At 38.3% G+C, this 22,652-nt stretch overlaps 1 long non-coding RNA gene across 1 annotated transcript in view; it reads left to right on the forward strand.

Annotated features, from left to right (window-relative positions):
• The first annotated feature begins 1,262 nt into the window (after nucleotides 1-1,262).
• Nucleotides 1,263-22,652, forward strand: part of LOC140625872 (uncharacterized) — a 30,813-nt gene continuing 9,423 nt past the window's right edge. The window contains exons 1-2 of the long non-coding RNA XR_012025147.1: nucleotides 1,263-1,394; nucleotides 2,530-2,614. This is a non-coding gene — a long non-coding RNA (uncharacterized lncRNA). The remainder of the gene's footprint in view (nucleotides 1,395-2,529; nucleotides 2,615-22,652) is intronic.

Genomic DNA, 22,652 nt, shown 5'->3' on the forward strand with positions numbered 1-22,652 from the left:
AAGCCCTGAGCAGCCGACTGAAACCCTACCTGCCTCAGGGAATGGGTCTAATGGCTCAACACTCTGGGCCATGCTAAAACACAGGATGATCAGACGTTTCCAGACAATAGAAATTAGAAAGTGGGAAGGTTTCATAATGAATATGGTAATTTTTCCCAGAACTGGTATTTTAGCTGGAAATATGTAATTGTGGTAATACATCTGTTGAACTTCAAATGAGGCAGATAATAGGGTATAAAAGGTCATATTACTCATCATATACAATCTCTGTTCCAAAACACACTGTGCAGAGCAAAACTGTTCTAGAAGATATTATTGTATGTTTCCTATCTTAGAAGGTAAAAATATAAATAATTTGCATTTTTTTGTTTAATGAGCATTTCCTTGGAAAAAATCCATTCATTATCATCTCTCCTTGGATTATTTAAATTTGAATGAATTACCATCATAAAATAGAAATCATTTACCTAATTTTTTTCTTATTAATATTTGGCATTTAATAGCACTTTTTCATCGGATAATGCTTTCTCTGGCCATTTATTCTTAATTAATTGTTTCAGTTTACCATATTCTTGAATTGTTACTCTCCAACTTTTTAAAAATTAATTATGTTATTTCTAAAGGATCATCTGGAGGCACCACTATTTCATCTTCAGTTGGAGGATTTTTCTGTTTACCATGAATGGACTGTGGTCATCTTTTTGTATTTTGCAAAGCAGGAGGTGATGAAGGTAAATGCAGATGGAACTGAGTCATCAGGCTTTGGGTACCACGATAGGCCACTGACAGCTAATTACTTTCTCCAGGAAAGGGAGTAGCCATTTGCCCTGATGACTTCCATTCTGTCTTGGGACTGTAGGAGACGGTAGGGGCTGGAAAGATTAAGTCATGAACAAGCTAGAGCAAGTTAGATCCTTTGTGGTTGACTGACCCACCTTTGTCACATGGGATCCTGGTCCCTTCTGGCTCCATCCTTATCAGAATGACAAGCTTAAGAACAATAAAACTCGCCCTGAACCTATAATACCTATAGTTCAAAATCTGCATGAGAAAAAAAAATGATTTGGGGTGCTGACAGCTAAGGACAAGAGCTTGAATGGAGAGGAATCCAGGTATTCTTCAAGAATAATCAAGAAAAGTAAATTATTTAGTAAGGTTTCTTTGACTTAGGTAAGCCTGAAAATGTTCCCTTTTCTCCTCCTCCTCATTCTGCCTTTCTGTTATACGACTCATGTATTCTTTTTCAGAACGTTAGAGTGCCAAGTGAAAACAATGGGCTAGCTGTGCTGTGGTTCTCCTGATTAAAACTCCAGCCTGTAAAGTCCCATGTGGGTCCCATCAGACCCCATATTTGCGGTGAAGTACAAAATATCACTTTTGACAATCAACTCACGGTAAAGTTATAAACCAAGTGTTTATTCCCTAACACTAGCATTCAAATGAGGTTGACCATAATGAAATATTATCAGCTATATGAGCTCAAGGATTTTCTTTCCTACTTCTCATGTTCCAGGTCTATTAAGTAATTGATGTTCACAACTAAATGTACAGAAGACACATGGATATTTATGTGGTTGAACGAAAAAGCTGGGAACAGACCTGCCAAGCATATGACAATGTATAATTTGAGGCCATCCAACACGAATGTAATACTGGAAAAGCAATTGATGTTTTGCTAAGAATGTAGACTTCAAACATACTGGTGTACTTCTAAATCACAGGCAGAGTATTGAAATGGCCTTGGAGCTCTGCTTTCTGTGACTGCCTTTCCAGCACCATTTCCTATAGCAAAGACCAACTTTCTTAAACATCTGTTCCCAGCTGTAAGACAAGGAATCGGGTATCTCCTAATTGGGGCAGTAGTGAACGGTTGAAGTAACTACCAAAAACGTATTTTTCAGTCCTGATGTTACTTTGTGTGAATGTAAAAAAAAAAAAAAAAAAAAAAAAAAAAAGCCAGTGCTTTTACTCATTTTTTCAAATTACATTAGCAGGCACTGTCAGGACAAGAGATAGAAAGATGGGTTATGAATGGTCTGTCACTAGTAGGTAGGTAGGTACATAGATATCTAGTCAGGTAGATGAGATGGACAAGGGCAATCATTGACTTCTATTCGGTCAGGATAGCAGGCCATGGGTGTAGGTGCAGGCTACTACAAAGGCGGTATAGTATAGTGGTTCAAGGTTTAGATTTGGGCTCAAATTCTGACTTTTCCACTTACCAACTGTGGTAACTTGAGGCAACTTCCCTGACTACTCTGGGCATTAATTTCCTCATCTGTGAAAGAAGAAGAAGAATAATTTTCACCTTACAGAGCCTTTTTGAGGATTAAATCAGACCAGCTCTTCCCAAAGTATGATCTTCTCAGAGTGTGGTCTGGGGCCTCCTGGGGTCCCTGTGATTCTTTCAAGGGTTCTGCAAGGTCAACGCTATTTTTATAATAATGCAAAGGCATATTTACCTTTTTGCACTCCTTTTATAATAATACCAAGCTATTAAATACCTTCTTTTTCCTATTCTTTCATAAGTGTACCATGGAGTTTTTAAGAAGCCACCTGATGTGATAGCTCAGCAGACTGAATGCAGAAGATGGAAGAGTCCGGATTGCTTCTAGTAAGCCAGACATTAAGGGGATTTACAGAAATGTAAACAAAATCACTTCTCACATTTTTTTTTTGTTTTGAAAAATACATTATTTTTCATTAGAAAGTATTTATGTTGACATTTCATCAATCCTTATTTTAAAATGAATTAATGACTATCTTGAAATTTTCTCAGCTTTAATTTCTAATATTACAAATATTGACAGATACGATCTACATAAACAGAAGCTCTTTGGTATTCTTAAGGGAGAATGTAAAGGGGGTCAGAGACCAAAAAGTTTGAAAATACCTAAATTAAAACCTTGTCTGATACATATAGCAACAAGTATAAGACTTCAAAACTAGATTGTGATGGGGATTCTGTTGGCCACTCAATGGAGCAAGTATAATCAAGGAAGCCTAAGTATTGAAACCTAAAATGAGGTTTTTCTCAATTTTCAATTTTTATTTTTTAGGAAGATTTTATTTATTTATTTGAGAGAGTGGGGGTGGGGAGGGACAGAGGGAGATGGAGAAGCAGACTCTCTGATGAATGGGAATCCCAACATGGGGCTTGATCCCAGGACTGGGAGATCATGACCTGAGCTGAAGTCAGACACTTAGCTGATCTAAGTCACCCAGGCACCCCAGAACCTAAAATGAGTTTAAAAGAACTGGTCTAATCTGCATCTCTGGATTTAAAAGGTGGTAAGTCAATCTGTGCATTGGCCTCATTTGTCACATTATATTTATCATGATAGGGTTACAAATGGAGATGTGAGACTGTGCTGGCATGGAAGTAGCTGAAAGCCCACTTGGAAAGACAAAACTTTGACATAGAAAAGAAAACTCATGGTATAAATTTACAAAATAAAGGCTAGTATCAGTGGGAGAAGAAAAGGGCATTAGCAAGGGGGTGTGATAAAAGGCAAAAAAGACCAGGAGGTTTTGGAAGAGTCATAGAAGGTTATTATTGAAGGGACATGTGGTTATCTTTTGGAGCAAACATTTAATTTTTCTGTTTTAAAATTATACAAGTATTGGGATGCCTGGGTGGCTCAGCGGTTGAGCATCTGCCTTCAGCTCAGGGCGTGATCCCGAGTCCAGGGATCAAGTCCTGGATCAGATTCTCTGCAGGGAACCTGCTTCTCCTGCTGTTTATGTCTCTGCCTCTCTCTCTCTCTGTGTCTCTCATAAGTAAATAAATAACATCTTTAAAAATAAAATAAAATAATACAAGTATTGCAGAAATAGGTTTTGTACTTAAATATTCTAAGGGTGAGAATTTTTTAGCAGGGAGGGTAAGATAGGAAATGAAACTGAACCTTAAGCTTAAGTCATCCCCTCTATCCTGAGATTATTTCCACAAAGTTTGGTAAATATCTTTTAGACCCTTAAAATTCATTAGAGAATAATGGGATCAAAACCAATAGCACTTACCAGGTGCTAAAAGTAATCCTAAACCATACAGTCTTTATACAACTCATACAATTGTCACAGGTCCCATAAGGCATTTATCATTATTATTCCTCTTTACCAGTGGGGGTAAGGGGAGAATCAGACACAGAGAGGCCAAGCAATTTATACAAAGTCATGGAGCTAGTGTGTGACATAGCATACCTCACTTAAATGGATAGCCAGATATATAGATAGGAAGGTATATAGAAACATACTTAAAAAATATCTTTTATAAATGGGATTGTATCATACATGTCACTGTATGACTTGCTTCTTTCACTGAACAGTGAAAATGGAACCTCACTGTATTTGACTTAAGAGTTCCACAGTCTTGGTAATAGGTATGTGATCAGCTTCATGAACAGTTTGGGCTGCTGGGATACAAGCATGAAAATGTTTAATATTTCTCCAACCAAAGCCTATCTAATCTCCTTTTCAAGCTTTTTAATGACATCTAGATCTGATCTCTCGGTAATTCAAACAATAGCAGACTCACTCAGTCCAGCTTCAAAGTATCATCTCCCTTTTCCACCTCCCCATTGTTGCCTGTCCTGCAGAGGCCCCTGCCCCTGCTAATTAGGACTGGGGTGGTGGGCAGTGGTGGTGGTGGTGGCCCAAAGGGGCACATGTCACTTAATTTGCCTATAAGTGCAGCCAGCACCAGTTGGTGTTTGAAGCCTCCTATGTGGTAGGCGTATAGATGCTTACTTAGTTAGGGGACATGCATGAGGTCTTCTGGGCTCTCAGGACCTCTCTGAAAGGCAGGTAGCTGCATCTGAGTGCTTTCCATTGAGTTAGAATCCTTCAAGTCCTTCTGATATGGGAGTGAGAGACCTGCACCATCTTTTGTGGGCAGTCAGTGGAGAAGAAAAGGTCTCCTATGAAGAAAAGAAACCCCAACCACACGCAGGTTTGTGGGATGTGAATTTACACTACTTATGTGGTATGGGATTCCCCAAGTAAGAATTAATTAACATCGGTAGGAGTCTAGAACCCCTGGAGGTCCAGAAGAGACAAATGTAAAAACCCTCTGTTGCTCTGTTCTCACAAGCCAGGGCATAATCTTGCAAAGATGAGCTCACACTAAAAAATTACAAACCACAAGAAGAAAACTTCACTCATGAGAGTGAAAGTGTGTCTGCACATGCAACACACAAGAGAATGAGAGCCCAGAGAACTAAAAATACTAGAACTATATGAAAGAGATTATAGTCTAAACCTTTAAATGATTAAAGTAGAGGGAGAAAACAATCAAAGAGTAGGAAAAAATTAAAATGTAACTCATTTTCTGTATTTTTCTTTATTTTTATGGAATTACTTTATATGTCTACCTCTTTAACATACCTATGATTTATTTATTCAGAGGCTTCGGGGATCTGGCTTATTTTTGCCAATGCATGTCTCTTTTCTCCAGATTGTTTTTTTCAATAGTTTCCTTTCTCTTCACTGACTTTGAAATGCCAAGATGGTCATAATAAATTCCTAAATATTCCATATAGATGTGAATCTATTTTAAGATGCTGTGCTCCGTTGTCTATTGTTCTACCACCCTCTTAATTAATGTAATTTTTAGCATGTTTTGATGTTAGTTTGGAGAAGTGATCTTTCATAATTCTTGTTCTGAATTTTTTCAAATTACTTTCTACTTTTTAAATTCTAGATCATGTGTTCTCAATGGGGATGATATCACTTCCTAAAAGTTGGGAATTAGCTGTTGGAGAGTGAAAGATCTTACTCTTCCAAGGGTTAAGCATTAGATAGAGATACACACAGCAGTTAAACAGATATGTTCATGGAACATTTCATGGGGGGGGGGTGATTAGAAAAAAAATATCAAAAAATCCCCTTGGAGTGGTAATAATATTAATAATAATAACAACGATCATGAAAAGATCAAAAGACACTATCCTAGGTGAACTTTGGAATTAGCTTGTCAATTCCTCCTGCTGATTTTTTTTTGGGGGGAGGGGAAGGCCCTGGAGACCAGAGAGATGACATGATATGACCTAGGTCACATTGCAGATCTGGGATGAACACCCACTCTTGACTTTTACTTCTAGATCCTTTTCACTGTACAGCTCTTTCTGACTTATCTTGGCACCTTGAATATGAAATCTCTTCCAGGCTTTTGAGCAGCTTCTCCACATCGGACAGCTCACAAATTGTCCATAACTCTTGGTCCTTAGTCAGAGGAGGCTGCTTCTGCATATACCCATGGATGTCCATCTTCTGACCCATCCCTTTCTGTCCGCAATTCCATTCCCCTTCTTAGAGCCAGCTTCAATAACAGCATCAGTTGGGGCCCTCCAGTTAGGAGCAGAGATAAGTATCCCACAGTGAAGCCCTAGAGTTTGGATTCCAGGCGCTACTGAAACCTACGAGAAGTTCAGAGGAAAGGAAACCCTTTGGGCTGTGTTGATCAGGAAAGACTAAGAGATTGCAAGGGATGAGAGAAGATTAATACAGCGAGGGAAAGAGAGCACATCCATAATAGAGGGGGATCAAATGGTTGACAATTGCTGAAGCATGTTACATTATACCTTTCACTACTTTTATATAACAAAAAAAAATTATTTCTCATCATATTCAAAAGTTTTATTTTTTTTTCACCAGGTCACCTCATCTGTATTTCTGCTGATCATCAATGAAGCAAGGGGCATTATCAGTATTTTTTTTTCTTTGATCCATCTACCTCTGCTACTTCTGACTCCTTCAGGGAAGGGAATAGCAGGGCAAAAAGATAAAAGAGAAGGAGAAAAAAACCACTTGTACTTAGCAGAGGGCATCTGTAATTCTGTCTTGGCTATTGATTACACTAATCCCTGATGGCCATGGAGGACTCTCTAGCTGGCTTCTTACAATTCCACCCATGATAACCAGCCAGATGTGCCCAATGATCCCTGCCTTCTAGTATTCTCCCTCTGAAGTCTCCTCCTATATTGTACCAGGGTTGGCATTGAATACAAGAGAAATGATGGTTGTCACTTCCAAGATTAGGATATAAAACACACTGTAGCTTCTGTCTTGGTCTCTCCTTCTCTCTCATTACTTACTCCCAGGAAAGTCAGCTATCACGTTGTAAGCAATCCTGTGAAGAGGCCACCTTACAGAGGAACTGAAACTGCTTTCTAACAGCCATGTGAGTGAACTTGAATACAGATGCTACAGCCCAGTCAAGCCTTCAGATGACAGTAGCTTCAGTTGGCAGCTTGAATACAAACTCATAAGAAACCTGAGCTAGGAATCACCCAGCAAAGCTGCTCTCATTACTAGAAATTGTGTGAGATATTTAATATTTGCTGTTTTATGATACTAAGTTTTGGAATAATTTGTTACAGAGCCATAGATAACTAATATACTTCCTCTGTTCTGCTCCTAGCAGTATGTACTTGGTGTTGCTTTATCCCTGAAAGTGGTCCTCTTGGGAATAGCCTTTTCATCATATGTCTAACCAGGATTCCCTCAGAAGTGTCCACTGTCAAAAGAGAACCACACATCCTTGCCCTGCGCTTTGTGAAAGTCTAGCTGGCTTTGACTGCGGACTCCCCTCCTCACCTCGAAATTGCAGGGGGTAGCCCCAAACTTCAAAGAACAATAATCTTCCAAGAATTTTCACAGGCTTTATCTTGGGATGGGTCCGTGTACTTGCTTTTAAGGGCTGTTGTAATAAATGCTCACAAACTCGATGGCTTAGAATAACAGAAACTTATTATTTTACAGTTCTAAATGCAGAAGACTAAAATCAAGTGTCCGTAGGGCTATGATCCCTCCAAAGACTCTAGGGGAGACTCTTTACTGTCCTCCACCAGCCTCTGGTAGCTCCAGGAATTCCTTGGCTTTTAGCTGCATAACTCAAATATTTGCCTCCGTCTTTGTATTAATTCTTTGTCAGGGTTTTCTCCTCCTTTGTTTCTTATAAGAATACTTGTTATTGGATTTAAGGCCCACCTGGGTTATCCAGGATGATCTCATCTCAAGAACCTTAATTACATCTGCAAAGATGCCTTTTTTCCAAATAAGGTCACCTCCACCAGTTTTGAAGGGGATGATAAATACATCTTTTTAGGAACTACCATTCAACAAAAGCCTGCGAGTTCTTTTACCTCAGCAGTCACCAGCTGATAAGGAATTACTAACTACTCTTGATTCCTTCTCATTTAGCTTAAGGATGTTAATAACACTCCTCTTTCTCTCTCATTTTGGCTCGAGGTGGATATTGGGCTCAGGATGAAGTGACTGGGAATGTTGGTTTACACCTCTTGATCAGTGTAATTATGAACAACCCCCTTTCACTTTCAAAATTGTCCCAGTTGGGATAAGTTACTTGAGCACCTGATTAAGGTTTTGGCCAACTTTTAGCAAGCTTTGTAGATGGATGTCTAGGACCTTTCTTTAGAATCTTTGGAACCTTGGTACCTAATAATTTAAAAAATAACAAAGTTCATGTTTTTTAAATATTTTATTTATTTATTCATGAGACACACAGAGAAAGGCAGAGACACAGGAAGAGGGAGAAGCAGGCTCCCTGCAGGGAGCCTGATGTGGGACTTGATCCCAAGACCCTGAGATCATGCCCTGAGCCGAAGGCAGACGCTCAACCACTGAGCCACCCAGGTGCCCCCCAAATAACAGTTTTACTAAGCATACAATTCCAGTTATCATTATTAATATTTGTTTCCTGAAGAGGAAGTACCTGAGAGGTTTGGTGCTAATATAATCATATAGTATGTGTCACGAGGAAGAAGAAAAGGGACAGAGAATGAATATTTCAGTGCCTGCCTTTTTACAAAGCAAGGCTGGTCTGGAAATGTCATGAAGCATGGGCAGAGTTCTCACCCCAGAAGTCCTCTAGAATTGAGGGCTATACAAATAATGTTTATCAGTGACCAATTCTACAGGGAAAGGACAGGATACGGGGGGCCCAAGGTTGGGAGCCACTGACTTCCAGACACCTTGCCCAAACTTAGGGTGGGTTAAGAAAGAGCGAGCTCACATTTAGGGATCCCAACAGGCAAAAGAAGGAGCCCAGGTCAGACAAAGCCACCATCTACAGTGAAACTGGCCTCATGGGGTTGATTAATTGATTCCCTTCACGATATTGCGGCCACTCAACTGCCAACACGGGTGGATAAGCCCAGGTGAAAGGAAAATGAGCATTGTCAGTGTTCCACAACAGAAAGGTCTTTGCGTTCATTATTTGTTTCCTCATTTGCATTTGTGTACCAAACTTTTCATGCTTTGCTCTATTCTAGTGACTTAGGAAAGATTTGTTGGGTGTTAAGTTCTCAGTTTCTTCCTATGGGAAGTGAAAGTACTATACATATTCTGTGGTTCTTAAGTATTTGGGAGGATAATCACCTCTTTAACTGTCCAATTACTATTCATCCTCCAGATATTAACTTAAATGTCAGTTCTTCCAATATTCCATTCTGATGACAACTTTACTCTATGCCTCCCAGGCTAGGGTAGGTACTCAGTTTATGTGCTTTGTTTGCCATAGGACAACTATGCTTTATTGGAATTGCTTATTTAATTGTGTGTTCTCTTCTGGACTTAAAGATAATGGTCTTCATTTTTCCTGTTTGCTAATTTTTACCTATAGAATCTGACATATAGCCAGTACTCAATAAATATTTGTTGAATGAATGGAAAAGCCTGATATAATATATGGGTGGTTCTTACCCATTTTGGAATATCCGAATAATGAATGAAATCTGTGGACCTTTTTCTCAGAAAACTTCAAGGGATTCACAATTATCATCCACTCTCAGTCATAGATTCTGGGTCAATAACTCTTAGGCTCATTGACTTGTCATCAAGCCTCTACCAGCCCTGACATTCTAAGATTCTATAAAATCAAAAGCCTCCAGACCTCCCAGAAGATGGCCCTCCGTAGTATGCCTTCATGCAAGAGATGAAGCAGAGTTCAATGCAACCACAGTGAAATATTACATGGCCATGATGATTAGTGCCTGAAAATATTAAAAGGTATTTCAGGGCAGGGAAGTGCAGAGGCATCAAGTTGTGGGGGTTTTGAATAGAGAAGGAACTTACAGATCATTAGTTAATCCTTATTGAAAATAAGAATCCTTGCTATGCCATAACTGATGAGAAAACACTCACCCTCTCCCTATACAGCCAAATAAAAGAAATTCACAATTTTTTAGCAAGATTTGAAACCTGGTGTCCACAAGTTGTATTTAGTTTAGTATCATCTTCCCCCCGCCTCTCTAATAGTGTTTTAAAATTCAGAAAATTTCACATTAAAAAATTCCCTATTTCTGGATTTCCTCATGAAACCATGAGATTGAAAAACACTGGCTGCCCTTTCCCACATAGAAACATGGCTAGAACTGAAGATATCCCTTGCACATGTCTCTCCAGATCACTACAATCTGGACTAGTCCCTCTTCTTCGGTATTACCTGCTCTGATTCAGTCATGTACAATTAAACCTTCTTATGCCCTGTAGGTGGTGTTAGGCTGGAGGTGGAGTGGGGAGCCCTGGTTTGCAGCATTTGCCAATTTCTATAGTGTAAATACTCCCACCATGGCCAATTTCAAGCTGACAATCTGATGCCAGTCTGCTAGATTTCTTCAAATTTAACAATTCTTTTTCATGAATCAGTACAAGTTGGCAGAGCATACCACTGTTATTTGTGATCTTAAAATGATAGAAAAACCAAGTTCATTTAAGTTGAACCAAAACTTCACTTCCTGTAATCTCTACCTGTGTTCTCAGGTCTTCCCTCCGCATCGCTACAGGATGCACTTCAGGTTTTATCATATGACAGCCATACAATTATTTTTAATTGAGGAACTATTACTATTATCAAAGCTTCAAAATCTGTCTCCTGATTTTGATAATTAAAGTAGATCATCAAAAACTGATAAAACAATAAAAAAGAAAACCCCAGCATGATAAAAGTAATAATCTCAGAGCAGTATGATTGTATATGATTCTTATTTTATTCTGTGTACTTTAGTATTTTCCAATCTTTCTACAATAAATATGTGTTGCTTATGTAAATGTGCCTCCATCATACAACAAAGAACGTTTAATCATTTCAATCTTACCATGTGTGTGGTATAGCCTGAAATAAACTATATTTTGTCAGCTAGGAAACAAAATGATCTTCAGATCACCATTGTTTACTTTGGATGTCATATTGGTGAATGATTTGCTATAAGTTAGTCTTGTTAGCCAAATGTTCCTGTGAAATAAGAAATGTGAAAGATTGAAAATGAAGTTAGACTCATGAGGACAGCATCCTGGTGTAGGACAAAAAGAATTAAGGTAGTTGAAGTGGGAAGAGGATAGTAAGTTGCATTTTTAAAGAGCCCGTTTCTATTTATCATATATTTTTTTCCCTGATGAAAGGGTGATACAGAAAGTAGTTTTTTCCCTCTATTTTGTCTGCAATCTCTCAGTAGTAATAAGGTAAATTTCACATCAGGAAATTCCGCAGTTATTTGGCCTTGGGCTCATAATATTTCATAAGTGTCTAAAGCTCTTCTGCACATCAAGCAGGTCTACTCAAGGAAATCACATACACACACATAATCATTTCTGATTCTCTCCCAGCACTTCCTTCAAAATAATAATGTCCACATAAATTCCTAAATAGAGGAGAAAATCTTTTCTTGTACAATATGTCATGGAAATGATGTCTGAATTGTGTAGCACTTGATAAGTACTAAGTCAATTGACAAATTCTCTGAATAGATAATTTTTTAAAATATCCCCAAGAAAAAACAATTCTACTCACAATGAATGTCTAGAAGACTGAGACAGCAGTAGATTTTTTTTTACAAATAGAATAAATAAATATACTTTTATAGCTAAAAAGAATAGAATCAATAGACCTGCTCCTGATATTAAAGATAGGCTTGGTTTAAGTCAAGAGGTGGTGATATGCAGGCAATAAAGCATAATGTTCATAAAATTTTTCTCCTTTAAAAATATGCCTGTATAATTATCCTGATGGGTTGAAATACACAAAATAACCTAAAATCACTGAGTTCATTATGATTCTCAGAAGCACTAAAGCTCATTAGTCATATTCAGAGGATCTTCAGGAACCACTTTACTTTTCTGAAAATTGGTCAGTAAAGGGGAAGAATGAATTCTATGCAATTTGTAACACAGCGTATTCAAATCATCATGGAAAGAGAGTTATTTCTTTAGGTAATAAATACATAAGGAATAAAACAATTAAAATACCACCACTCGGCAGCCCTGAGTGAAATAATAGGTTAGGTAAAGACCATTAAAGACTGCTACAATTGTTAGGTGAAATAACGGTGGATAGTCTTTAACGGATGGATAGGCTGGCAACACCTACAAAAAGAGAGAACAAGACATGGCAACTTCCCTTATGATGCAAAATGAATTCATAAACGGCTCAGAAGTATTACTGCCTAGAAATGAACCCTGAGCCTAGCTGAATCCTTAGCTCAAAGTGCCAGTTTATGGAAAATAAAAGGAGAGAAGAACATAGAAAATAATACCATGGAGATGTGATCAGCAAAATCCAGAGCGTGGGGATTTTAAAGGACAAATGACCTAGTTTCTTTAACAAATAACTGGCAAAGAAAAAAGTTGGAGGGCTTCTAGATTTAAAACAAACAGCAAGCAAATCAGAGATGTGGATCCTGATGCAAACACTCAAATATAAAAAAACTTCTGAGATATGAGCCAAAAACATTCATAATTCTCTCTGCATATTTGATTCTATTAGCAATTTATTGCCATTCTTTTTTAATTTTTTAAAAAGATTATTTATTTATTTATTTATTTATTTATTTATGATAGACATAGAGAGGAGGGGAGGTGGGCAGAGACACATGAGGAGGGAGAAGCAGGCTCCATGCCGAGAGCCGGACGCAGGACTCGATCCCGGGACTCCAGGATCGCGCCCTGGGCCAAAGGCAGGCGCTAAACCACTGAGCCACCCAGGGATTCCCCCTTATTGTCATTTTTTTATGTGACAATGGTATTGTGATTGTATATTTTGTAAGGATATCTATTTCAGATACAGACTGAAGTATTATGGATGAAAGTATGTGTCTGGAATTTGATTCAAAATAGTCCCGATGGACATGAAAAGTATATGTCATATGAGGTAGGTCACATGTTGATTGATGTTTAAGCTGATAACTTGCAAGGATGTGTTCTATTGTTATCTCTATTAAGTGTATAAGTTAGTATTATAATAATGCTTCATAATGAACAACCACAAACTTCAGTAGCATATAGCAATAAATACATATTGCTTATGTTTCTAGAACTAACTGTGATTTGTCTAAGTGGTATGGTTTCTCTTGGCCAGGCTCATTCACATATCTGGTGTTGGCTGGCTGTCAGTTGACCTAGGATGGCCATGGTTAGAGCACTGAAGTGACTCAGCTTTGTTTCACAAATCTCTCATCCTTCAGCAGGATACACAGGCATGGTTTTATTGCTCTGACAGAAGTGCAAGAGGGTGAGTAAGACGTGTAAAGCCCTCAAGACCTAGGCTGGAAGCTAGTGTCATTCTCTTGGCCTCAATAAGGCACAAAGGAAAAAAAGGGAGAGTACACAAAGTTATGTGGCAAAAGATCTGGATAGAAGAAAAAGTAGAGAACTGAAACCAGTATATGTCTGGAATCCTCCATATTTAAAAGTCTGTTTTAATGGTTGTGTATAATATACAAAATGGCAACAACTGAATAGATAAAAGCAATATTTTGATACTAAAACAGTTTACTTGAATACTGTGATGAATTCAGACTATTTTGCATATTTTAATCATAAATCATTGATAGGATAATAATACCTATTTCATGGAAGCAGCATCAGAATTAAATTAGATTTTGTTTATAGAGCACTTAAACATTGTCATATAAGTACTCAATAAAAGAAAATAGTAATGATAATAATTGTTACTATTTCTGTTATAATTATTAGCTAAAATTATTGATCTCTGAAGCAATCATGGTTATAATATGACAATATCTATCATTTCATGTCTAGGTCAAATAAATTATTTGATTATGTGTGCTGTATCTCATTTGAAAATAATGCCAGGTAAGTAATTGTGATTGTGCTATTAGATAAGCTGTCAGAATGTTTTTGCAATGTGGCTTATGAAAGCTAAGTACAAACCAATGGAAATCTTGGAAACAATCTAAATGTTCAGAAATAAGAGAATGTTTAAGTAAGTTATGGTTTATACATAAAAGGATGCTATGCATTCATTGACATTAAAATTGTAGAGATATATTTGATTATGTATCATGTAGGCTTATTTGGTAAAACTATACATAATTGTTTGGATTCATGGATACGTATACACCTAAATGTTAGCAATACTTTTCCTTAAGTGCTAAAATTTTTTCTTTCTACATTGTTTATCATAAAAATCTTTTAAGCAAGACCATCTTCATGAAATTCTAGAGTATTTGGTATATTCTTTAAGGAAATATGTGAAGGAGTCCAAGAATCACTGATGTAAACAATGCCATTAGCTATATCCACACATGCATAATTAATTTACATGTTAAATTATTACTATTGGTACTGATTGCTCATTTGCTGACTGTTTGTGCTAACTTGTTAGAGGCTCCATGGAGTGAAAATAGTCAAATCAATTGCATGTAGCCATGGCCTCATACCATGAGGTGTGCTAAAATGCACAAAACCTGGACTTTCTCCAAAAAACATGTTCCCTTAAGGCAAGATGGGATACAGACCTTGACTAGAAGCATGTAGCAGTATCCATAGTGGAGAAGCATTTACCAGTATCAGATCCAATCAGGGAGGCAAAGACTTAAACAATGGATTGGATATGAATTTTTGGACTGGACTAGCCAAAGTCCATACCTCATCTTGCAACAAGGGTCAATAAACTTTCAAAGGAGTTGGAACTATTAAAATGTGGAATGATTTTTATTGACCCTTGTGAAGGCAATAAAAATGCCAAATCTTAATTTTGGTCTGTTGGCTTGGCCATATACAATTTGAGATAAATATTTCAAGCCTTCCAATAACTATTGGTGGAATGCTTGCCTTTGGGCACCTCTGTGATTGAAATATTGTGTGATGTCTGAAATGACCAACTTGTTCACACTTAGAGTAAGCACCAGGAGCCGTGTTTAGTTATTTGAGACACAGCTCATTGCTTGGCTCTCCCTGAGATTACTAAGATAGCAAAATATAATCATGGGAAATATTCTATTTTATATAACTTAAAGAAATGTGGTTTGCATGTCAAGCACACTATTAGTGCAATGTCTCAATTTATAGCAATCATATAAGTAATGAGCTACACGGTAACTATAATGTGACCAGTTGACTATCTTTCAATCCCTGGAAGTCATTTTGATAGTGTGAGTTAACCAAAAAATGTTAAGAGGGATTCAATTTTTTAGTTGCATAAATTACAAAAGGGCAAGAGAACATTCACTTTGCTCGTAAGAAAAAGGAAGATAAATACTTTCGAAAACTAATAACTCAAGGCAAATTTACTAACTATTCTTATTAAAAAGTCACTGGCATATTGTGTGACTGTTTCTTCATTTATCATCATTTTGTATATATTTAATAGCTAGAAAAAAATTGTGAAAAGATAAATCCAAGGGATAGAAATCAAATCACTAAATGCTAACTTTGGTTTTGTCTCTCAAATGCCCTGGCTTGAACGAAAGTAGGCGTCAATCTAGACCTTAGTTTCCCACTCACAGGAAAAAGACAATATGTATTTAGAATATGCTTTTCAGTCAGTGACAGGAAAATCATTGAAGTTACACACACAAAGAAGATAGTACTTGTAGTATTGGTACGATTAAATATTTTTTCTTATGTAAATTAAGAACATTTGATTTCTAAAATGTATCTTATGAAATTGAATTGACTTTTCACAGTTCTAGAGCCAAGATCTAGCTAAGGTTCTTTCCATTTTTTTTTCACTACTTCATATTTCCATTATTATGAGGGACACCTACCATCTTCCAGGTCCTGTTCTTGGCAGTGGAAGTTGAAGATGAATGAGCAAGACAACATCCCTGCTTGGTAGAATGGATGTCCTAAATGGAGATACAGGGAACAAGTGAACTCTTGAGTCAATTCCTAGCAGTCCTAAGTGCTGTGAAGGCAATCAGAGAGAGGAATAAAAGAGTGTCTTCACATCTTTGAATAGAGAGTGGTCAGAGAAGATATCTCTGCAGAAGAGAGATGGGAAATAAGCTATAAGAAGAAGCCAATCATGAAAATCAGCTGAAGAGCATTTCAAGTAGAGAGAAGGAGTCAATGCTAGATCTATGAGCCCTGAAGTAGCCTGGTAGACATTAGAAAGTAGGCCACTATGGGCAGAGCCCAACAGGTAGGGAGAATTGAGGCAGGTAGGAAATTGGAGGGCTGCAGGATGGCTTTCTGAGCACAACAGAAGACAACTGAATGCTATTTAAGCAACAGTGATTAAAGATCAAATGGGTCCATAAAATAATTGTCTGATGGATAATTTTCCATGCATTTCAGAAAAAAAAATACGAAGAGATGTTTTCCCCATCATTTAGTAATATCAAGTTGCTGGAATAGCATTTGTGAACTAATTAATCTTTAAAACATTATTCAAATAGTCTCAATATATTCCAGAAAATTTCCATCCCTTAAGAATCTCTCTACATTCCAGAAAATCATGCTTGCACTTGTTAAAATGTGCTTTATGATCTCAAAATGCTGGGTTAAAGCGTTTCCTTAAATGAGCTGCCATAAATTAAACTATCTGAATACTGCAGATTACTCCATAATTTGTTTTCTGCCAAATAGATAATGCATTCAGCACATCATATTTATTAGGGCCGCTAAACTTCTACCCTTTGCTCTCTAATTAGGCTTTTCTTGTTACTGTGTGTTTCAGAAAATATGATTGTTCCATTCCTTGAACCTAATGAGGCCCAGCTGGGGCAGGATTAGAGTTGCATCAAGCAGGGGTGGGCTTACCCTTTGTTCAGTGGTGCTCATTCAGATTATTCAGCATTGGGGTCTGCAGCTGAATGGGAGGGTCCTGCCAAGATGGGCATGGCTACCTTTGTGTCACATGCTTGCCACGCACTTAATTCTGCCCTATTTGTCATGGTGGCAGAAGGATGTCTCAGTCAGCAACATCTGGATGCTACTTGAGAAATGCCTCGTTGGTCGGTTATTCATCACAAGATACATTCAGGGTTGGTTGAGTGGAGACCAGCTTGATTATTGGCAAGGCTTTCTGTCTTTAAAGACACAATTGGATTTTTACTTTGTCTATGCCTGAAGCCACTTCTAATATAAAACATGAAACTGCCAGGAACATAATTGCTGGGCCCTTACTTACAGTTTTTTCTTTTATTCATCTCATAAAAGGTCATCAAATGTGCTTCATTGGGTTTGGATTGGGAAGAACACATGGGGAGATTCTCGAAACCAGTTATGTTCAATTTCTTGACCCAGGAGGCAGTTATATTGTGTTCACTTTATATTTACTCATCATGCCATACACCTGTGTTTCGTATACTTTCAGGTATTTATGTTTATTGCACACTTTTTAAAAATGTGATTCATTTGTATGTGTGCATGGGTATATAAATGTATTAATATATTTTTATGTATTTATAAATGTATTAAGACATCGAGCATATAACAGAGATTTCATCTTTTTCCCAGACTCAGATCAAGGCTTATCTCTTTTAAATCTGCCAGTCACTTTATCTCCCAGCGATCCCATCATCTCAGACAGTTGGAATTGGACCATGTGCTTTACTTTCCTCCATTAATTCTGTTCATTTCTGTTCTGTTTGTTATTATTTTATGTGGGTTCTTTTCTTCTTCCAACTTAAGGTTGCAAACTTCTTTTTTTTTTTAAAGATTTTATTTATTTATTTATTCATGAGAGACAGAGATTGAGAGAGAGGCAGAGACACAGGCAGAGACAGAAGCAGGCTCCATGCAGGGAGCCCGACGTGGGACTTGATCCCAGGTCTCCAGGATCAGGCACTGGGCTGAAGGCGGTGCTAAACCGCTGAGCTACTGGGGCTGCCCAAGGTTGCAAACTTCTTAAGGCTCAGGTCATCTCTCCTGCTTTTTATCTTTGCTGAACACATTCTAGATATTCAAGAAATACTTATTGATTAAAACTCTCAGGTTTGAAATGGTTCTGTTGTCTGAGTAATAGGAAAGCTAACAAATAAGCTCAGAGATATTTGTTCTGGATTTGTTGCTAAGGAAAAAAGAGCAATATTGAGTAGCAGTCAATAATGTGGCTCTAGAGCCAGACAGGCTTGGATTCAAAATCTCCTTCTGACACTTAATAATTATACAGTTGATAATTATACATCCTTGGGAGAGTGAAAGTTGAGATTCTTATCTTAAAATGGAAAAAAAACCTCTGCTTAGTTGATACTTTTGTAAGGATGAAGCAAAAGTGATGCATCTGAAGCAGGTAGGAAGCCACCTTGCACATTGTAAGCATTCTATTATTACAAGTACTACCACTACTGCTACTACAACCAGAATAACTTTAGCAAAAACCTGTTATCCACTACTTCTCTCAACTACATAAACTTTGACTCTAAAATTTGGAAGATCTCCATTCTGCTTAAAGTTCTAGTATGTCTAGTTTGGGAATATACTAGAAAAAGAAATAAAGTCAAATGCATAGCCATATATTTACCCACTCGAATGGCATTTTTTTAAATTGAGGGACACCATTAAAATACAGTGTATTCATAGATGACTGCTTAGCATATGGAATTCTGTGGCATGTGCTCTGAATGGACCTCGTCCAAGAGGACTTAGTTACCAAATCCACCAGAAGGATCTCATTATATTACTGTTTCACCTATAACAAAATCTGTGTCACTGATTCCAAGGGCAGCAAAACATCACGGATCCAGGGCAATGATTTGTGTTGGCATCTCTTTGCTCTTCGTGTGCCATATGAGATTAATTATACCCATCTATTTGCATTATGTATCCTGTTTTACATCGATACATTATAAGACAGAGCACTTTCAGTAATAAAAGCTACCACTTACTGAATCAGGGATGAAGCTGGGGTAACACAGCCAAGCCCTAGGAATTTTACTCTAGGAAAGTAAAATCCAGCGGTCTGCAGCATCTGCCAGCCTCCACCACGTGAATCCTCCACCCTTCCAACATTGCAGCAAGGAAACTGGGATTTCTCATCTCCACTCTTGATCCTTTTCCAGATGCTAAACTCTGACCATTCAGCAATTTTCTGCTTCTTACCGCTTCTGTGTGCCATTGGCCAACTTCTCAATGCCCTGTGTCTTTTGTTATCCAGCCTCGTCTCTGGACATACAGATACATATATTGTATGTATGTATATTATTTCTCCCCAACCTAGGTCCTTACCTTCTCTAATTAGCCTTATACTTGGGACCTACTGTGTCCGGTGCAAGCCAGTTGGGTCTGAGTTGAATTTCCTGCTGGGATCCTGCTCTGAGTATTTCTGGAAGACCCGAGGGGAAACTTGGTCCTTGCTAAAGTTTACTTATATGAAGAATTCATCCTAAGGAATGAGAAAGTCAGTCCCTAGACCTCAGTTATCAAAAGGAAGGAATAACCCTAAATTAAAGCACATTATTATTCATCCATTCATTCAGAGGCTAGAGTGACCTTGGGTCATATACCTCATCTAATAGCCTTGAAAGCATCTGTTTAGGTGTTAAGTGACCATCTAATTTCTGCGTAAGCATCTTCAATGCTAAACAAGTGAACATACTGAAGTATGTATCACGTGGTTCCACTCCCATCGTTTTACTAGTAGTTGAGGAAGCATGTGGTGGAGAGAAAGGTGGACCTAATGGCTGTTCCTAAGGAGAGGTAGGACTTCTCAAGAAGGTCGCCGTGTCCCAGGATCTAGCCTGCTTTGAAAGTCGTTTGACTGTCATCAGGTCTGCAGGGCTCTCTTGACAGTAAAGTTCCAATGAAGTCGTTTACATGAAGCTGACCGCAGCCCTCCTGAACCTCAGGCAGAAATGGGAACAATAATTTGTCAATCTGCAATGACACACTTAAAAGGTACAAGAAACAAGACACCTATGCACATCACTTTCTCTCTGTTGTCACTTTTATGCAAAGGCAAATCACGATCAGAAATTACTTTATTAATTAACTACAAGAAACCACCACTAGAAATCAGAAGTGCCTCAAAGTTCACATGATCAGTGTATACTTTTCTCTGCAGGCGTACCTCCGTGGGAAGCCAAACTGTAATCAGAAGTTTGGCGTGGATTCAGAACAGGGGATGGGGGATGAACTGAAAGTCTGATAGTGGAAGCTAAGGTTTATTAGCAGAGATAAGGGAGCTGGCTGTTCAGGGCAATTAGCACCTTGCTGGGGGAGTCCTGCATCTGCCACCACATCGGTGATGGCTTTGCTGACACCCAAAGTCTCGAGGCTGAGACTTCTCCCCTCATGACTCTTCATTTCTGGGATGTCCTGTGGAACACACCTCTCTTCATTTGTCAGATGGGTTTATATTTTCAATCAGATTACATTTAGTTCCGTAAGTCTCAGTTTTAATGTCTCTTCATCAGGAAACTTCCCTGCCATCAATTCAAATTTAGTCCTGTCATATCAACTGGCACATTTTGTTTGAGAGTAAGTTTCCCAATTTGTAATAGTACATTTCCTTCCATTTTTATTTGTCTGCTATTTCCCATTTCTTAGCATATCTGTGATAGGATCCATTGTGTGTCGATCTTCAGGTGTATAACTATCAGAAGGTAGTGTTCCCTAATTCCCAAGTTCATATCGGTCAGGTTTATAACATCAATGTACTCTCTAAGAACAATGCTTGTGTTCACTATTGTTGCTTTTTTTTTCTTTTATTTTCTTTTTAACACTCCTTAAAATCTGTTTATCCCCATTCCTTGCTGGAGCACTTTGGCTGGCATCCATGGATCTATGCTGTGATGGTTTTCTTCATAACGTTCCGTTCATTCTTTCTTTCTCCCAGCTACTTTCAAAGGTGGATATTCCTGATGGTTTTAGCATTGCTATTCTCCTATCTTGAAGAAACAGATTGTATATAGTGATTTGTGTTATTCCCATTAATTCACTGAATTTATCATTTTTGACTATATACTACTATATACTAGCCTATAGCTTTGTGTGTTGTAGAGTTTATACATACTACAGTATGGTATATATAAACTACATATACTAGTACGTAGATTTGACTATACACTACTATGTGCCAAACACTGAATGACAGACTGCCTTCTAAAGAGCCATATGAGGGGCACCTGGGTGGCTCAGTGGTTGAGCATCTGCCTTTGGCTCAGGCCGTGACCCTGGGGTCCTGGGATTGAGTCCCACATCGGGGTCCCCGCAGGGATCCTGCTTCTCCCTCTGCCTGTGTCCCTGCCTCTCTCTCTGTGTCTGTCATGAAAAATAAATAAAATCTAAAACACTAAAAAAAATAATAAAGAACCATATACATGTGTCTGCCACCAAGTTGCTCATAATCCTATTGGTAGTAATAATCACTCTGTTTTAAACTACAGTGTATTCATAGCAAATATGAGGTATAGTAAGGACAGCGGATGAAAAAACAATTGCTATTGAAAGATAGAGTGAAAAAAAAAAAGAAAGATAGGGTGTTCCTCACAGTTCCCAAGAGGAGGGGCCCCACTAGTCCATGGGGGCAGGCATACAAGGAATCAGGAGAAGAGGAAAGCTGTGGATAAGAACCTTCACTGTAGTTTCCTTGAGAGAAAACTGGTGAAATATGGTAAGCAGGGTACTTTGAAAAGATTCAGCGTGTTCTGGAATATAGAGCCTGTCTTAATGTTTAGTCTGTGCCCTGAGGTGATTAGAGCTGGTGGATAGTTGCTCAGAGCATGAGAGCCAAGGAAGACAATGGTTGGGATATGGGTTCTAGATTGGTTAGTTTTTTTAATGTATATATAAAATATTATATATTTTAATATATATATATATATATTTATTGGAGTTCGATTTGCCAACATATAGTATAACACCCAGTGCTCATCCTGTCAAGTGTCCCCCTCAGTGCCCATCACCCAGTCACCCTATCCCCCCACCCACCTCCCCTTCCACTACCCCTTGTTCGTTTCCCCATTACACTTCTGCTCACACTCCATTCACTAGAACTACTCCTATGGCTCTGCCAGTGTGTACATGGGGGTCATGGCAGGATGCTATTGCAGAGGTGGCTAGTGGGAAGTTCAAAACTAGGGGTTGAATGGAGGCTGGACTAAGTCTACAAATATCAGCGACACCATCAAGCACCTATGAGTCAAGACTACCCCAGAACAAGCCAGGGGCTACAACACTGGGACGTTGATAACAGAGACTGTTGTCTGAAGGCCAGGATAGGTGAAATGCACCTCACCTGGAGGTCAGGGGGAGCCAGAGAAAACTGTAAGACTGCACTAGAATGAGAGAACCCTCTGGATCTTCTTCTGTGGCCAAGGTGCCAGGTAAGGGGAAAAAAGGGAATTGGCGCAAGGGGAAAGCAATGGACAAAACAGAATTTCCCCTGAAAAGTTAGCCCAAAAGAGACCATTTTTCAAATGAAAAATTAACCTACCCTGAAAGGCTTG

Source organism: Canis lupus, chromosome 36 (genome assembly GCF_048164855.1).
Source record: "Canis lupus baileyi chromosome 36, mCanLup2.hap1, whole genome shotgun sequence".
Classification (NCBI taxonomy): Eukaryota; Metazoa; Chordata; class Mammalia; order Carnivora; family Canidae; genus Canis; species Canis lupus.